The sequence below is a fragment of the Sciurus vulgaris genome (genome assembly GCF_902686455.1).
Source record: "Sciurus vulgaris genome assembly, chromosome: 6".
Taxonomy (NCBI): domain Eukaryota; kingdom Metazoa; phylum Chordata; class Mammalia; order Rodentia; family Sciuridae; genus Sciurus; species Sciurus vulgaris.
In genome coordinates this window covers 166,505,285-166,520,592 of record NC_136466.1, presented here as the reverse complement: position 1 = coordinate 166,520,592, position 15,308 = coordinate 166,505,285, and the positions used below count along the sequence as shown (strand labels likewise).

General features: G+C 40.6%; 1 pseudogene across 1 annotated transcript; it reads right to left on the bottom strand.

Moving 5' to 3' along the window:
• Positions 1-13,142: 13,142 nt before the first annotated feature.
• On the bottom strand, positions 13,143-14,280 carry LOC306664168 (nucleophosmin-like; annotated as a pseudogene). The gene has a single exon. The product of its transcript is annotated as a nucleophosmin-like (transcript).
• Positions 14,281-15,308: the final 1,028 nt, after the last annotated feature.

Sequence of the window (15,308 nt, the reverse complement as noted above, 5' to 3'; positions counted from 1 at the left end):
ACGTCACACTCTGAAGTACTGGCACTGAGACCTCAATGTAAATTTCAGGGGAATGCAAAATAATTCATGCCACATGGTCAGCAGCTGTGCAGTACATCCTGAGAAGGTGACTTGTGGCTGTCAAACACAGCAGGGACGGCTGCCCAGGGAACTGACCACTCCTGGCAGTATGTGTCAATGCCATGGCAAAACACACCCCTCTTACCTCAGTTTCACCTTTGCAGGAAAAAGTCCTGGGATCACCTCAGGTTCCTCCTCCAAGGAATTCCCATGGCTTCCGTGGCTTCCTATGCCATCCAGGCCTCCTTGGTGAGACGCCAGGTGCCTGAGCTTCTGCAGACTTCCCAACTTCCCGGAAGCCTGGACGGGCCCACCTGACTATGCAGAAATTCTACTGGCATTTTGAATTGCATTTCGCAGTTACATGCTTGGAAGCCCCACGAACGAAAGGTTGCTTTGTGGGAATTAAATTAGAAGTCCACAGTGAATGGCTAATTATGTGAAAATGTACTCTCTCATCATCAGGCAATTTTATGAACTTTAAAACATACTCTGTCTAAAATTGTGTGATAATGCTGTCTGCAACATAAGTCCTTTAGGGCCAAGCTTATTCTGGAATGGAGAAATTATGGGGAAATATATGATCTATAAAATATTTTTGCTCCAAGTTGAAGGACTGCCTCACACAGTGCTGCAGAGCTTGATAAAGGTGCTCAAACCTCACACACACACAAACACACACACACGTGCGCGCGCGCACTATACAGACACAAGACTGGAGACAGTTTGGGCGGTGCTCCAGAGCAGCGTCTGTTTAGGTAATAGCTCAATGAAAGAAGAGATATGAAATAAAACTGATTAACCTTAACCAATAATGGCTCTTTGGGGAAACAGTACATGCATCTTGTAACATTTCTTTTTCTGCTGTTCAACTCCTGTGATTTTCAAGCTTGGTAAATTAAAATCTATTTTGTAGGTGACTGGATAACGAAAGTGATGTGAATCTGGGTTGAATTCCAGGGATTATTAAGGGCAAAGGAGGCACTGAGGTATTACAGTGTCTGTCGACTGAAGATCCCTCTGGATGTGTAGGTCACTGTTCATCCTGCAAATACCCTCTCTGCCTTTTCATTCATTCATTTACTTAAACACACCGTATTTTCTGAGCAAGAGACAAAAATATCCAGCTTTGGAAACCCCAGGCAAAAGCAGGGAGGGACATATGTATTCATTTAATATTCAAACAGCTTTCAGCAGTAAAAGTGATATCACTTCCCTAGTTTAAGTCAGCTCCTCGCCATCTCTTGGCTAGTTGACCTAACTAGAAGTTGGCTCAGAAAAGGATTTCTTTTTCCCTTGATGTTTAAATACGTCCAGAAGAACATTGGGTAACAGCAAATTATTTCAAATAGTTCAAGCCAAGATTTATTTACTTTAATAGCCCAAAACATAAGGTACACATATTTGTAGATCTTTAAGTAAATGTTAGTATGTGTGATGTCATGATATTGAAGAGTATCTACTCTGCATTCCTAAAATTGGTCTGTGTCATTGGGGACTTCAAAACCTTTTTTAACACTTTTTGTAAGGTTTAACTCTTCCAAAATTCCAGAACAATAAAGTCATTCTTTGTAAGCTAATGGACAGTCTGAATGATAATAATAAAAGACAAAATATATTATTAGCTCAATATAAAAGTATAATAAAGTTAGGAAGGGTTTTTTCTTTTTTAGTGAGTATATTTTGTCCTGAGAAAACTATAGCATATTTAAAGGAGTAGCCTATAATGTCTTAAAGATTAAGAAAAATCTAAAGCATTGGACTTATAATTATGTCTAGGAAACATAGCATATCAAGGCCAGGATTATTTTAAATTAAACATCAAAGTGGATTTGAATTTTTATTGTTTGGTTGTTTATTTCTTAAGTTCTCTTGACCGATATCACCATCTCTCTTTCCTCCATGTGAAATGGTCTGGGATGTGCCTTCCTATCAAGGTCTACATCCCCAGCCCTTCTTACACCTGGACAGGTACCTAGACGAGTTCCTGCCTGTGGTCAAAAGTAGCTGAGAAGCATATGTGGAAATATCACAGTAAATTCCATTAATCTGGCCAATATAAAATGAAATAAAAGTACTAAAACCTCTGGAGAAAGGCTTTATATCAATGCGAAGAATGAGAGTAAGATGCAGACGTGATATGGTGGAATCTGTAATGTCCCTCAAAAGCTCCTGTATTAGGAGCTGGTACCCAGCCCATGGCACTGTGGGGAGGCAGTGGAACTCTTTGGAGATGGGGCCTAGAGAGAGGATTTTGGGTGAGGGGGCTATGCCCTGGAAGGGGATTTTGGGACCCCAGCCCCTTCCCCCCATCTTTTCCTCCTGGTTGACCTGAGTGGTCTGCTCTTCCACCGTGCTCTCCTGCTAAGATGTACTATTAGGATAGGCCCCCAAGGCCAGGGGACCAAGCCACCATGAACTTAAACCTCTGACACTCTAAAAACAAAATACAGCTCTCCTCCATAGAAGTTGATTATCACAGGTATATTGTCACAGTGACAGATGTCTGATAGACACAAGGTATATCCTTCTGCTCTCCCAACCACACTCTACTTCACAATGCAGTGGGCTCAGGGCCTGAGGGGATGGTGGAAACAAGATGGAAGACCACGGATCCCTGAGTCTCTGCAGCAAAACCATACAGCAGCCAGGATCACGCACTTCATGCCGTGAGGTGAGTGTCCGTCCCTCTTTGGTCAGCTCATCTGCACCATGGCCCTCTGCAAGAACTCCCACGTTGCTAGCAAGGCCAGGAAACACAATGGCCAGAATCCCTTTCCTCGTATGGCTCCAGATTAGTCATCACACAGAGGAATTTAGTTGCAGCTGGTCTCCTGAGCAGACCCAGGGTTGTATGGCTTCCTGGGGGCCCTTGGGAGGCACCTACCTTGCTACCACTGATGTAAGCAGTAGTTGGAGCTCTCCAGGGAATACTAAGTGCTGGAGCATCTTTCCAGTGGGATTTTGAGGACGACCTTCATTGGAGCATCAGGCTGAGATGGCCCTGGGCAGGTCCCCTGGCATTTGTGATGTATTTCCTGATCTTCTTTCCTTAGATCTTTCATGAAACCCTTCACACCAGAAATGCTTTGAGTGACTTCCGCCAGCCTTACACAACCCTGCACACCATGAATACATTTCTATGCATCCAGCTGCTGATGTTTGGGTTTTGTTGATAAAGGTTCATTCTCTCAAGGCTGCTTTCACTGTGTTTCCACCTTTTCAAATACGGCTTTAATGAACACAGATTGTTTGACTTTTCCTCTAAGCCCTTTATGCTATGGTTCTAATTAACACCATTTATGGAAATCCTTAAATCTCCATTTCATAGAAATAACATCAGTTCATGAGACACAGGCTCCCTTACCATTCTTAGTTTGTAATCTCTTTCCACTTTTGAATATTAATGAGACAGCAGAGTATCTTAAATCCTAGTACTTATGTGGAATTGTGTTCTGTTTCAATGGAAAGTAATTGAAAGGAAACGTTTGTTTAATTATCCCAATACTCCTTTGAGGTAGACAAGAGCTGGGGAAGATGATGATTGTGGAGTTTCTCTCAAATTGCAATTTTCTAATTTATGTAGCAGAATATGAGACTTAGCCTTAAAAAAATCAATGTTTTTTTTAAGTGTTTCCAGAAAAAAAAGACCCCCATGTTGTACATATTTTTGAAAACATGCAAATAAATAACAGGCTTCATATTTGAGTAGATGCAAGGGACAGAACCAAATAAGAGTCAAAATTAAAAGAATCAATAAGAATCCTGCTTTTGTGTATTAGCATCCTCATATAAGAGAAAACATTTGGTCTTTGTTTTTTTGGGTTTGGCATATGTCACTTAGCATGATATTCTTCAACTCCATCCATTTACCAGCAAATGCCATAATTTCATTCTTCTTTAAAGCTGAGTATTATTCCATCATATTTCTTTTACCATCACGTTTTCTTTATCCATTCATCTGTTGAAGGACACTTAGATTGGTTCCATAGTTTAACTATTGTGATTTGAGCTGCAGAACATTGATGCGGCTGTGTCACTGTAGTATGCTGATTTTAAGTCCTTCAGGTATAAATCAAGGAGTGGGATAACTGGGTCAAATGGTGGCTCCACGTCAAGTTTTCTGAGGAATTTCCGTGCTGTGTTCCAAGATGGTTGCACCAATTTGCAGTCCCACCAGCAATGTGTGAGTGGACCTTTCCCCACATCCTCACCAACACTTATTGTTGCTTGTGTTCTTGATAATTGCCATTCTGATTGGAGTGAGATGAAATCTAAGAGTAGTTTTGATTTGCATTTCTCTAATTGATAGAGATATTGAACATTTTTCATATAGTTGTTGATCAGTTGTATTTCTTCTTCTGTGAAGTGTCTGTTCAGTTCCTTAGTCCATTTATTGACTGGGTTATTTGTTTTTTTGGTGTTAAGTTTTTTTGTGTTCTTTATATAGCCTAGAGATTAATGCTTTATTTGAGGTGAATGTGGTGAAAATTTTCTCTTCACATTATTGATTGTTTCTTTTGCTGAGAAGAAGATTTTTAGTTTGAATCTATCCCATTTATTGACTGATGTGATCTTACAATACATAAATCAGAAAAATGAGAAATTATACTCCATTTATGTATGATTTATCAAGATGCATAAATGCATTCTACTGTCATGTATTAACTAATTAGGACAAATAATTTTTTTTTTAAAGTTACAAAAAACGAATCCTGCTTTTAATTACAGGATTCAACAAGTTATGTAGTATAAGACTAATATAAAAATCAACATCCTGACTGAACACAAGTAACACTTTAATAGATATAATGGATTGAAATATCTTATTTATCAGAATACCATAAGCAGATAAAATAACGAAATTTGAGCTTTACAAAGTATATACACCATGAAGAATAAAACTTATCAAAACTTCTGAGGGACACAGTAGCAGATAAATGCAAAAGCAAGTCCTATTCCTAGATCAAAAACTGAATATATTATCCAGAAAATTGTCAAGAAGTCAGTTTTCTCAAATTAGTCTCAATGTGGTATGATATTCAATGGGTACCAATGATATATGAGTGATATTGTTTTTGCACACACATAAGCTGATTCTAGAATTCTTTGGGAAAATAATTGTATAAGAGTATGTAGGATGCTTCTAAGAAGAAAAAGTGATGAGTTGTACTACTTCTATCAGATACTGAAAGCAGAAATCAACAGTATTAAAATAATGAGACATCAAGTGCATTTACAGCTGAACAGGTAATAAAACATAATTCAGAATCTGGAAACAAACTTGACAACCATATGCATTTATTTAAAAAGAGTTGCCTTTTGAATCAGTGAGAAAAATATAGATTATTAAATAAATGTGAATGAGACAAATTCCTAGCTGTCTAGAAATAAGCATAGAATCCTTGCCTTACCATTTTTACTAAAGTAAATTTCAGGTAATCAAAATTCTCTTTAAAATTTAAAACCATCGCATATTATTAAAACATATGACGACATTAAAATTTACCTTTAAGTAGGGAAGGCCTTTCTACCCATTGATAAGAAAACTCAGACTTGAAAAGAAGGTGTATTTAGCCACATTAAGAAAAATCTGTGAGACAAACAAAATTGTCATGGCAGAAAAAAAAAATAATAGGAATATCCTGGAGAAGGATGCGTAATGTAAAACCCAGACAAGGACAGGAGATGCTGAATTCGCTTGTTCCTTCCATCCCCACAAGGATGCAGAATCCAGGGTAAAGAATGCACATGTGAAGAGCTCACCTTCACAACACTGGGATCCAACAGAACCACAAATGGGAGCAGAGAGCTGGGGCAATACGGATAAGCACAAAGGGGTGGCAGGTTCCAAGTCAGGTGGGATGGTGACAGAACAGGGTAGACTCCCAACAAGGATAAATGTGGAAGAACCTAAAAAAGGAGTTTCCCAGGGATTAGGACCAGGGAAAATTGGAGCCTGTGTAATTTGGTGTAGGTGTATATGAACCGTAGAAGGACAGCTGGAGACTCCTGCCCACCTGTCAGCATACTCATTGGGTGTCAGAGCTACCTTGCCTCAGCATGGGGTCCTGCTGTCGCCCAGTGGCTGTTCCACCTCACCGCCGCCTTCTTCCCTCTTGGGTATTGATACCTGTAAGTCTGTAGCTAACAAGGGAAAAGGAGGTTCCATTCACTCTTCTTACCTCCCTGCAAGAAACTTGCCATCTCTTGATAATACCTACTGTCATGGTTTTGATTTGGAAAATTTCTCCAAAAGTTCATGTGTTAATGCAGTAAATGTGCAAAGGCAGAAGAGTAGGAGAGCTCTGAGCTTATGAGATTAGTCCACTTGATGGATTAGAACTTGACTGGACAGCTGGGTGGTACCTCTATCAGGTGGGTATGGCTGGAGGAGGGAGGTCACCGTGGCATAGATTTGGAGACTCTGTCTGTCCCTGGCTCCCTCCACCTCTGCTTCCTGGCTGTCATGAGCTGCGCAGCCTCCCTCCCCTGCCCTCTGCCGGACATTTCTGCCTTGGAGCTGGCTAACCATGGACTGAGTCCTCTGAAAACGTCACCCAGAATAAATTTTTCCTCCTCTAAGTTGTCTGGTAGTTTGGTCATAGCAATACAAAACTGACTAACGCATCTGCAAAAACACTATGTCATTAGGTTGTTCTGTCAAGTGTGACAAAACCTCATTAAGCTACATTTACAATTGCAATTTAACTATGTATTTCTAAAGTATAATTATACATGAAAACCAACTGTTTACCATCAGAGATAAAAGCCAAGCAAAACCCCTCAAGCCAACCTCATTGTTACCAAATAAAGCACATTTTCCTGTCCAGCTGGAGCTGCTTCTGGACTAACAAGTCTACACCAGCAGACACAGGAATGACAGGGACTACGGCTTTCAGTGTAGCAAAAAGTGGGCAATTAGAGATGCCAAATTCCAAAGGATAATGGATGATTTCTGAATAATGGTTACAAGTAATCTAAACTATTGCCCCTTCAGGATGTTACCTCTGTATTGTGTAGTGTAACTGGCACGTTAGCAGTGCCCATACTTCATTAGACTATAATGACTGAAGTGCTCTTACTTTACCTAATGCACATGTCCTTGATAACAAGAACTGCGCGTTGATGGGTGGAAGGCTTATGGAATGGAGCCCTCCATCTGCTCAGAGTTGTAAGGAAGCCTCTGCCTCCTAATGAGGCAGGGGCCATGCCTGGACAGAAATGCTTCAGCATCACGTGGGCTTTCTCTGCTCTCCACTTCCCTTAATGAGAAAAAATTGACACCACTGTCGGGGAAAGGATAGAAACAGCAAATACCGCTGACTCCCAGCAATAGAAGAAATAGCATCAGCCACATTATAGAGATCAATCATATTCCAACATACTTTGATATGTGGATGAATATGTCAGTGAAGATGGTCGTTCAGAGTATATGGGATGTGTATATGTAGATGGGCTGTTGAAATTGTGTTGTTAATGACAGGTTGTAGAAACATTATAGGGAAAACTTTCTGTACCTGTAACAACATTTTTAATCTTTTATTTTTATTAACATGTATCATACGTATTAATGACATTCAGTGTGATTTTCCATATATGCATACAACTTGCACTGATCAAAATTCAACTTCCTTTTACCCGCCCTTTCCACCTTCCCAACTTTCATCGATTCCACATTTAGGTCACTTTTAAGTTTCTATGTAAGACAGAGAACATGACAGTGCTTGTCTTTCCGTGTCTGGCTTATTTCGCTTAACATATTATCCCTCCATTCCATCTATTTCGATGAAAATGAGAGCATTCCATTCTTCCAGCGGCTGAATTATGGTTCATTGTGTTTATATGCCAACTTTTCTTTATCTATTATTTGTTTTTGAACGCCTAGGCTGATTGCATATCTTTACTGTTGTGAATAGTTCTGCAGTAAATATGGGAGCTTAGGCATCTGTTTGGTATGCTCATTTCATTTCCTTTGGATACACGTGCAGAAATGGGCTAGCTGAGCCACATGGGCAGATCTAGTTCTACCTTTCTCGGGAACCTTCACACTGTTCTCCATCTCTGTTTCTTCCAGTGGTGTATCAGTTATTTTCCTCTACGTTTTTACCAGCACTTGTGTATTTTTTTTTAAATAGCCAATTTTAATTGGGGTGAGATGATTTTTCATTGTAGTTTTAATTTAAATTTACCTAATGATATTGAGGATCTTTTCCACATATTGGTTAACCATGTATTCTTTTGAGAACTATCTATTAGGGTCACTTGTTCATTTTTCAGTTGTACTACTTGGATTTCTTGTTTGTTTCTGAAGATCTTTATTATTCTGGATAGTAACCCTCTGACAGAAAAAGAGTTGGCAATTATATTCTCCCATTTTGTAGGTTGTTTCTCTCCTCTGTTGGTTATTAATGCTACAGAAGATTTTCAGTTTGATATAATCTCATTCATTGATTTTTGTTTCCTGTGCTTTGGAGTTCTATCCAGAAATTCATTTCCTATGTCAACTGAAGTATTCCTCTGTGTTCTATTCTGGAGTTTCAGAACTTCGGGTCTTATGTTAAGTCCTTTGATCCATTTTGAGTTGACTTTTATACAGGTTGAGAAATAGGGGTCAAGTTTCAATCTTCTATCTGTGGATCTCCAGTTTCCCAGCACTATATATTAAAGAGGTTATCCTTTCTCCATTTTTTTTGACATATTTGTGGAAAATCATTTGACTATAGATGAAGGCCTTATTTCTGATCTCTGTTTTGTTCTATTGGTCTGTGTGTCTGTTTTTATGTCAATATCTTGCTGCTTTTGGAACCATAATGTTTGTCCAACCAACAAGAGATGATTAAAGTTCCAATATACTATTAGGTAATATAAACATTAGTGAGAGGATTCTGTGAGAATGAAGATTAAAGTCTATGGCTTAATAATTGTTGAATAAAGGAGGCAAAATTTTTAGTTTACTTTATTACAAGGTCATGAAGAAGATTCACATGTGTATGTTCAGAAAAGCATGCAAAAATTAAATTCCTCATATAAGGAGTTTAGAATTTGAGGTCTACATTTTTTTCTTCTTTAATGATTGCCTTTATGGTATTTTAATAAAATCTATGTGCTAAAATCAGTTTTTCCTATTTTATGAAATGCAACTTGATTTACTTAGGCCTGTATTTTTTTTTTTTTTTTTTTTTTTTTTTACTTTTGGAAAATAGTAATAACTGGCTTTGATACATACAGAACAAGCTAGTAATGGCTCACATGGTAAGATTTGACCTTTGAAAATGACTCTGTGTTTCTCAGAATGTCTAATGAGTCCATACTCTGAGAAGGACCACTGAGGACCAGTCAGGCTGGCCACTGGCTGATCTCCAGCGCACCTTCCCCTCCTGTGAGGATGGTGCGCATTTTGTTAGTAGGTAGGGTGTTCAGAATGCTGAACAAGGTTTGCAGATCTTCTGCAGAGTGACAGATAATTAAGGAAACTTTGGACAGTCACAGTTATTTGGACTTTTGGAACTGAATATCTGGCCACACTACCTGTATGAGAATACCAAAAACCATAACAACCCTAGACTAATTTTGGCTTAATTTAGCAACTGTCATTCAACAGTCTTGGCACCTGAGTTTGATTAACTATCTTGCCCAAATCCACATGGTTGTTGACTGGGCCAGATGCTGCACCAGTACGAAAAAGTGGCCATGGTCTATTAATGCCCTGCACAGTTTCAAGTAGGGCAAAGTCATGGGAGTGGTACTATAAGGACAGTGCAAGGACACAGTCAGAAGACCTGGAGTAGCTGATACAGAGGCTTCAGCCCAACCCTAAGGAGGCTGGAGGATGGGACAGTGGGAAGAATGACCACAAACTGCAAGATGTATATGGAAGTACCACCACCACCTAAGAAACTGTCCATCTTTGTTACTATCCTGTGCTATGACACACTGTTCTCATGCAGAAAGTGAGGTTCAGTGACAGGCAGAAGAAGCTCAGCCCAGGAAAGTGTTGAGAAGGAAGGACACGAACTGGATGTGGAGGGGGGACAGCACCTGTGCGCCAGGGATGCCTCCGTGGGGGTCGTACATCCCGGCCAGCTGTCTCCCTTGCAGCACATTCAAGAGGATTAATATTCTCAAGCTGAACTGAGCATTCCAGTGAAATTATCCACTCTAGCCCAACTGAGTATGAAAACTATTCCCAGCAGTGAGAGTCACCAGTGAGAATCACTCCTGACTTTTTATTCTGCTTACCCAGTTTATTTATTTACCCCAGATAATTCTATCTGGGATAGGAAGCCAAATTAGTAGGCATTTCAAGCATCGCTCTTTTAGCAAAGTCAAAAGTGCAAAGGAGACTTTTCACTCACTCAAGATTATCACGCTAGAGCTGAATCACCCAGTGCGATTCCACTCAAAGAAGGGACTTCTGACACTATTATACCGAATGGGTTTTGATCTTAAAAGGTAAAAAAACAGAAAAGGTGGATTTTGGAAGTGCTGTCCTTCTTGCTTTTTATAGACCTCTGCGTTTGTTTATTTACTTTTCAATCTCGTACCCAGTAGTAGCCTGACGTTGCTGAATCCCAGGGGCACAGAGGGCAACCTTGCCATTCACACCATCTGCAATGAATGAAATCAGAAGGGCGTTCAGATGGAAGGGAGGTTGAGACAGCCTGGGCCCCGTGTCCTACGGGGTAACCACGCCCTGGGGAGGTGGTTCAGGAGGCTGAGGATGAGGAGCCGACTGGGGCTCCCTCCTACTTCCCACCACTCTTCTGGCTTTCCTTACAGGGCGTGTGGGTTTCAGGGTCATAGACTGACGGCATGCTCTGACTATTTTTTTTTTAATGCTCATTCTACAGGGATGTAGATTAGGGTCTCTTCTAAACGTTTACAGAGGACTTGTAGAAAACAGGCGAGGTGGCAGGGGGTGATTGGCAGTTCTTGCTAGAGGAAGCCCAGACCCACCCAACGCTGTGCCTGTGTGTGCCCATCCTCTGTCTCTTTGGTCACCCTTCATAATGACTGTGGAATGGAAGGGTGGGGCATCTCTTAATAAGAATCTGTCCCTGTCCTTGGAATGGCTCTCCTGGGTGGCTCCAAGCTGTGGAAGAGGCTTTGCTTTCTTGCTCTTATCTCTGGATTCTTCTTGATTTTGGGCTGCATTCCCTGGGCTGACTTTGTAGAAACATCGACTACTTTGTGTCAATTCTAGTTATAGAAAGATGGGTAAAATAGCACACAGAGCCTCCATGTGCCGTTCCCAAGTGTGCTTGTTGCTCACTCACATCTTACCTTAGCCTGGCCCAGTGTTAGAGCTCATGGAGCACCACGCGCCCCACATGGAGTCCCCCTTGTTCTGGCTCCTCCAATTGCCCCTCAGTGGCCTCTTTCTGCTCTAGGATCCCATCCAGGATAGCCCAGTATGTTCAGTCACCCTGTCCCCTTGGAGTCCTCTTGGCTGTGACAGTGTCTGAGACGTCCCTCGGTTCTGAGGACGTTCTCGGTACGGCCAGGTGCTTTGTGGGGGGGTCTCCTGCTGGGGATCTTTCTGCTCTTCTTCCTGGGGTTGGACAGGGGTTCTGAGGTTGCTCTAAGGAGGACCACAGAGATGAGCGCTGTTCTCACCCCAGGATGCCAGGGCACATGCGGCCAACGTGACCGACTCAGGTCCAGGCTGCAGGGGAAGTCAGGAGCGAAGAAGCCCACCCTTCCCTGGGCTGCCTCCATTCCTGCACACGTGCTGTCCTCTGGTCCATTCCAGGGTCCAGGGATGGCCCTGAGGCTGGGGTTGGCTTGGTCCCCTGGCCAGTTCTGTTCTCTGTGGCCTGCAGCTCTCTGTAACTTCTCCCAGGTGCCAGATCTCAGGAGTGGAAAGCCCCCTTGACAGTCAGCATCCTGAGTTCACTCAGCATCATTCCCTCAGTACAGCAGGTGAACAGGTCACAGATGAACTCAGGTGACCCCACCTGGGTGAACCCGCTTACATCAGGGAGCTTAAAAACTACAATACGACCACAAAGTTTAGACACCGGGATATTAGCCATTATGTCATCAGAGTATTCTCAATCCGTCTTGAACAAATTAAATCTTCCTGCCCGGGACTTTTTAAGGTGCTTGAGGGATCAAGGCCTATGCCTTCACCCCAGTTTTATTTTTTCCTTATTATCTCAAAGTCCATATTTCGTCTGTGCAGCATTCAGAAGGGGATAGTGAACAGACAGAAAGCCAGTGTTCTTTAGGACCTTCCAGGGCCCTTAGGCCAAAATGACATTCTCTTAGTTTTCTTTGAATGGACTTTGAAGTCATTCTCTTTCACAAAATAGAAGTCAAAGTGAAATCTGATATTATATAAAAAATACATTGCTTTCTCAGCTCTTATTATGTCTTTGTGATGATCAGATTTTTCTGACCCTTTTCAGCAATGCTCTTAATATATCATAGAATAAAATTCAGAAATGGAAAGCTTAAATTTAGTAGCTGGAACCAGAAGAACTAAGTCCTCACAAGACAGTTTGCAATGAAATGGACCTGCTTCCAACCTGCCTGGCGAGGCAGGGCCCTTAGCCAGCTGTAATTCACCTCAGACAGGGCTGGCTCCAGTGCCTTTTCCAGCCATTTCTTACAACAGTTCTAACGTAGCAAGCCATGAGAAATGGTGCTGGAGCTTGACATTTTTAATAAATTTGAAGTACTTTCCTAAAATGCATCTGAATTCAGATTTAATTAATTACATGAATGACCTAAATGTGAAAATCATTTCCTGCTCTTGATATATTACGCTCAGTAGAAGAATCCCAGTGAGAAAAATGGAGTGGAATTAGGTCCACATTGTTATTTCTGAAAGGCTGATTTACTTTGACTCCTTTTAGTTCCATCCCTGGATCTGAGGTGATATCTGCTGAATTGCCACGATTTATTCCTAACTATGCCATGCACGTGGAAGATGCTTCTTTAGAAAAAGTCTCACTAAATATTGCTTTAAATAGCAATACCATTATTTTAATATAACTAAAAACATAAAAAATACTACAAGTAGACAAAGTATAACATAATGTATGCATTTAGAATAAATTTTTTTTATGAAAATACTGAGTTTATTTCACATGTATATTTTTGTCTCCCCACCATTTCCATGTCTGACCACCACGACTACTATGTCCTATCACAACATTCCATACATACTTAAAAACCAAGCAAAGGGTGGAGTTCCATCTTTAAAACTAAACAGGCATTTTGGACAACACATTCTTGGCAATGGAACCTGGACAACATTTATCAAACACAGTAGGGAAAGTTCTCACTTTGCATTATAAAAAGGACAGCCAGATATCAACTGTTACAGAAATGAAAGAAGACAGAAATTTTTAACAAACTGTTTAAACTAGTTTCTTAAAGAGACTTCCTCCACTGCCAGAGATCTTGAATAGCCTCCTGGTCAGTCATCCGGAAGCAATTCTTCACATAATTGACGAACTTGGCTTCCACTTTGGGAAGAGAACCACCTTTCTCTATACTTGCTTGCATTTTTGCTTTAACGTCTTCTACAGAACTAGGTCCTTTTGGTGTTTTAGGAGTTTTTTTCCTGTTTTTTGAAGGATTCTTGACCTTTTGATCTTGGTGTTGATGGTTTTGAGTCTTTTCCATTCTGGTTTGATTTTTGTGCATTTTTGGCTGCAGTATCTCATACAGATTTCTTCACTGGAGCTTTTTCTTCAGTTTCTTCATCATCAAAATCATCATCATCTTCATCATCATCATCATCATCTTCATCATCGTCATCATCTTCATCAGCAGCAAGTTTTACTTGTTTTCTGGGGAAACTTGCTACCACCTCCAGGGGCAGATCGCTTTCCAGACACACTTAAGAGTTTTACATCCTCCTCCTCTTCATCTTCTGATTCTGCATCTTCCTCCACAGCTACTAAGTGCTGCCCACTAACCCACTAATATGCACAGGCCCTGAACCACTCTTCAACCTTAAGACCACAGGTGGTGTGATTTCAAAGCCCCCAAGGGAAACCGTTGGCTGTACAGACATTTTCAATGTTGCCAATGTTACTTTAATAGGACTGCCTTCATAATTCATTGCCTCTGCTTCAACAATGTGCAAGTCATCCTTTGCACCAGCCCCTAAACTGACCGTTCTTAAGGATAACTGGTGTTCATTTTCATCATTATCCACCTTAAAGTGATAATCTTTGTCAGCCTTTAGTTCACAACCTCATTTCTATTATTTGGAGTAAAGGATCTTTGTTCAATTTTTTTGTCACTCTCTTTGCAACAACCGTTCAATCATTTCTATGATCTTCAGTATCGTCGCCTGCAACATGGGGCTAACTCCATCTGCCGCACGAAAAGATAGTTCTGGGGCCTCAGGGGGCTCATGTCCATGTCCATCGAATCTTCCATGGGGTGGTAGCACACACTTAGGTGGGAGAGAAGGTGGACAGAAAATAGGCTGCTGCCCTAGAGAAGAGACGCGCAGGACGGAATCACGCCAGGGATAGAATAAATTTATTACAAAAGAATACACTAGTAAATATTAGCACATTGTCTATACATTAAGGCGTACTTCACAAATATATTTAGTTTGTAAGATAACATGTTACCTCATAAACCAAGTATAAATCAACAGTAATTTCATGCTTCTAAATATGAAATTATTAACCCATAGGTAATTTTATATCACTGGGTATTTATAAGAGAGAGAATCTCAGTATAGTCTACTTTATATCCCTCAACAGCTGTGAAACTACATTGTAAAATGTAAGTGAGAATGTGATAAAGCATATATTGTGAATGGACAAAATATAAATAAATTATAGCTCATAATTTTGTGCTGACGTGGAAAGATCTTAAAATATATATAATGTGAAAAAGTTATACCATAAAGTAATGCCAGTTGGACAGTCTTTGTGATAAACACAATAATGCAATATAGTTTACAATTACAGGTGTAAACATGGTGATTGTATTGCAGCTTAAAATGTGCTGAATTTGGTCCAGGTGGCAAAATGTCCTCTGATGTCAGAAGTCAGTCTTTCCAGCAAAGCTGCAAGTCTTACAGTTCCTCTCTATGAAGAGTTTGGAAAAGCGGTGCCTGGGAAGTCGTGTACGTATCCCATGACCCGGGGCTCTGGTGGGGTGCCAGATTTAGAAATGAAAACACCAGGTCCTCCTTTAATTTGAACTTCGAATAGACAATGATAAGCCATTGACGATTCAGAGTTGAGGATTGAGATGTGGTCATGATT